This window comes from Dama dama, chromosome 12 (genome assembly GCF_033118175.1).
Source record: "Dama dama isolate Ldn47 chromosome 12, ASM3311817v1, whole genome shotgun sequence".
NCBI lineage: Eukaryota > Metazoa > Chordata > Mammalia > Artiodactyla > Cervidae > Dama > Dama dama.
Genome location: NC_083692.1, coordinates 38,842,199 through 38,846,795, shown reverse-complemented (window position 1 = coordinate 38,846,795; position 4,597 = coordinate 38,842,199).

Here is a 4,597-nt window from a genome sequence, read left to right as displayed (position 1 = left end):
TTCAATTTTGGTTTCCTCAGGGTATATGCCTAGGAGTGGGATTGCTGGGTCATATGATGGTTTTATTCCTAGTTTTTTAAAGAATCTCAAGACTGTCTTCCATAGTGGCTGTATCAGTTTACATTCCCACCAACAGTGCAAGAGTGTTTCCTTTTCTCCACACCCTCTCCAGCATTTATTGTTTGTAGACTTTTTGATGATGGCCATTCTGACCGGTATGAGGTGATATCTCATTGTAGTTTTGATTTGCACTTCTCTAATAATGAGTGATGTTGAGCATTTTTCATGTGTTTGTTAGCCATCTGTATATCTTCTTTGGAGAAATGTCTGTTTAGGTCTTTTTCCCACTCTTCGATTGGGTTGTTTATTTTTCTGGTATTGAGTTGTATGAGCTGCTTGTATATTTTGGAAATTAATCCTTTGTCAGTTGTTTCATTTGCTATTATTTTCTCCCATTCTGAGGGTTGTCTTTTCACCTTGCTTTTAGTTTCCTTTGCTTTGCAAAAGCTTTTAAGTTTAATCATGCCCCCCTTGTTTACTTTTGTTTATATTTCTGTTACTCTAGGAGGTGGGTCATAGAGGATCTTGCTTTGATTTATGTGATTGAGTGTTCTGGATATGGCTAGAATCTTAACACAGGCAGAGTAGTTCCAAAATGTGACTACTAAACTATATCTCTAAATAAAATTGTTGGTATTTGAATTATACACTTTTAATAATTAACAAATATCAATTAAGCATATATAATATTTTGGGTGGCCTTGGAGGTCAATTTAAATAGTTCCCAACCCTAATGGATGGAGGGTAGAGAATCTGCCTGCAATGCAGGAAACCTGGCTTCAATTTCTGTGTCAGGAAGATCCCTTAGAAAAGGGAATGGCTACCCATTTCAGTATTCTTGCCTGGAGAATCCCATGGACAGAGAAGACTGGTGGGTTACAATCCACAGGGTCACAAAGAGTCAGACATGTTAGTCGGACTAACAGTGTTAGTCAACCCCACGGACTGTAGCCCTCCAGACCTAATAGAAGCAGACCTAACAGAAGTAGACAAGATTAGGAGGAGGTTGCAAGAATATACAGAAGAACTATACAAAAAAGGTCTTAATGACCCGGATAACCACGATGGTGTGATCACTCACCTAAAGTCAGACGTCCTGGTGTGTGAAGTCAAATGGGCCTTAGGAACCCTCACTATGAACAAAGCTAGTGAAGGTGATGGAATTCTAGCTGAGCTATTTCAAATCATAAATGATGATGCTGTTAAAGTGCTGTGCTCAATATGCCAGGAAATTTTGAAAACTCAGTAGTGACCACAGGACTGGAAAAAGTCAGTTTTCATTCCAATACCAAAGAAAGGCAATGCCAAAGGATATTCAAAGTACTGTACAATTGCACTCATTTCATAAGCTAGCAAGGTAATGCTCAAAATCCTTCAAGTTAGGCTTCAACAGCATATGAACTGAGAACTTCCAGATGTACAAGCTGAATTTAAAAAAGGCAGAGGAACCAGAGATCAAATTGCCAATATCCATTAGATCATAGAGAAAGCATGGGAATTAAAAAAAAAAAATCTACATCTGCTTTATTGATTATGCTAAAACCTTTGACTGTGTGAATCACAACAAACTGCAGAAAATTCCTTAAGAGATGGGAATACCAGATCACTTTACCTGTCCCCTGGAAACCGGTATGCAGGTCAGGAAGCAACAATTAGAACTGGACATGGAACAACATGTTCCATGGTTATTGACTGATTCAAAACTGGGAAAGGAGTATATCAAGGCTGCATATTGTCACCCTGCTTATTTAACTTCTGTGCAGAGTACATCATGTGAAATGCTGAGCTGGATGAATCCCAAGCAATCAAGATTGCTGGGAGAAATTTCAAAACCTCAGATATGCAGATGATACCACTGTAATGGCAGAAAGTGAAGAGGAACTAAAGAGCCTCTTGATGAAAGTGAAAAAGGAAAGTGAAAAATTTGGCTTAAAGCTCAGCATTCAGAAAACTAAGATCATGGCATCTGGTCCCATCACTTCATGGCAAATAGATAGGGAAAAAAATGGAAACAGTGGCAGTTTTTATATTCTTGGGCTCCAAAATCACTGCAGATGGTGACTGCAGCCATGAAATTAAAAGACTCCTCCTTTGGAAGAAAAGCTGTGACAAACCTAGACAGTGTATTAAAAGGTAGAGACATCATTTTGCCGACAAAGGGCCATATAGTCAAAGCCATAGCTTTTCTAGTAGTCATGTACGGATGTGAGAGTTGGACCATAAATAAGGCTGAGTGCCGAAGAATTGATGCTTTCAAACTGGGGCCTGAGGACTCTTGAGAGTCCCTTGGCCAGCAAGGAGACCAAATCAGTTAATCCTGAAGGAAATGAACCCTGAATAGTCATTGGGAGGACTGATACTGAAGCTGAAACTCCAATACTTTGGCCACCTGATGTGAAGAACTGACTCATGGGAAAAGACTGTGATGCTGAGAATGATTGAGGGCAAGAGGAGAAGGGGGAAACAGAGAATGAGATGGTTGGATGGCATCACTGACTCAATGGACATGAGTTTGAGCAAACTCTGGGAGATAGTGAAGGACAGGGAAGCCTGGCATGCTGCAGTCCATGGGTTCGGAAAAAGATGGACACTACTTATCAACTGAACAACAACAAGCATTATTCTGAATGTTTCTGTGAGTTGAAGAGCAAGCTAGAATCTCAGAAGGCATCTAGTTTGCCCATAAAAATATTTGCTGAGTTCTGATGCTGAGTGGGGCTCTGGTTAACTGAGCCAATTTTTCTAAAAGGGAGAGTGAGATCTGCTACAACTGCTTCGTGCTTTACTTTCCTGAAAAATGCACTTTAAAGTCCATCTATAAAAACATTTGCTGTATTTGAAGGCTCATTGGGCAGGAAGAGAAAAAGCTTAGTGGGGAACCTCTGAAGAGCAGACCTACATTCTTGGCAGTCTTCAAGACTGAGAAGAAATATGTGAAAGCCTTGTAATACATATCCCATGAGAGACATGGCTAACAATGAGGGTGAACAAGAATTAGACTGAATCTTCCTAAATCTGCAACCTTGCATTGACTCAGCTCATCTTCTGGTTGAATTCAGATGATCTGCTCCACATTCTATCTGGTTAATGTGGAAAAAGGAAACTCTCCTCTCACTGGTAATATAATACCACTGGGATTCCCTAAGACTCTCTAGTACACAATGCCCAGTGTATAATTCTTAAAAATTAGAAATAAGAGACAAAGAAAAACAAGGGAAACAACAATATAAACAGACTTGCATATGATCTAAATACTGATGTTAACAAGTAAGGACTCTAAAATAGCTATAATTCATTTATTCAAAATGAGAGATAAGATGCACAAAATAAATAAAAAGCTTGAGACTTTCAGCATCAAACTGACATCTACAAAATAATCAAATGGATATTCTGGAACTTAAAATTTTTAAATATATATATGGAAGTAACAACCATATTAGATGGGTTTATCAGAGATTGGAGGCAGAAAGATTAGTAAAGTGGAAAACACTGCACAAGTGAAATAAGGACATGGGAATACACGGGACAAACAGGAACATCTCAAAGGCATGTATAGTTGGAGTTCCAGAAGGAGAGAAGCAAGAGAATGAAGCAGGAACAGTATCTGAAGAGTCAGTTACTGAATATTTTCTAAAACTGATAAAAGATATCAACCCAAAGAATTCCAATGAGGAAAAACTCAATTCAAAGGAGGAAAAGCACAAAGAAAACCACATTTAGACACATCATTGTAACACTGCAGAATATCAAGGACAAAAAGGAAATCTAAAAAGCAACAGGAATTAAAAAAACATTGCCTTTAAAGTAGTAACGATAAGACTGGCAGCTGAATTCTCAACAGAACTGACACAAGCCAGAGACAATAGAGGAACATTTCAAATCAATGAAAGAAAATAACTGCCAACTTTAAAATTCCACACACCATAGAAATTTCTTTCAAAAATGAAGTTAAAATAAAGCCATTTTCAGATGAAAGTCTAAGAGAAGATTTTTGCTATATCTATACTAAAAGAAAATCTAAAGGGAGTTCTTCAGGCAAATGGAAATTCATTCCAACTGAAACCTTGACAAGAAAAAAGAGAAGTAAAAATATTAGTGAGTCATGTTTAAGGAAAATTTACTATACAAAATTATAATGATAATAGCATTTGAAGCTAAAATGCATGTAGAACTGAAATATTCAACCAAAATTACTCTTTGAGACCCCATGGGCTGTAACCCACCAGGCTCCTCGGTCCATGGGATTTTCCAGGCATGGATACTGGAGTGGGTTGCCATTTCCTTCTCCAACTCAAAAGGCAAGAGAGCATTAATAGAGCTTAACAGTCTTGAGATTCAAGCAGTATCATATTTGGGATAAAAGTAATAACATATTAATTTTAGTAAGTCAAGAATGAATTATTACATCTTGGCAGCTTGGCTCTCTACTAACATGACATAAAATTAGTTTGACAACAAAAGTGAAAATCCTATTACAAATCATTTCTTAATTTTAATACAATTGAGGAAATATGAATGGCAATAGGCATAAATGCCC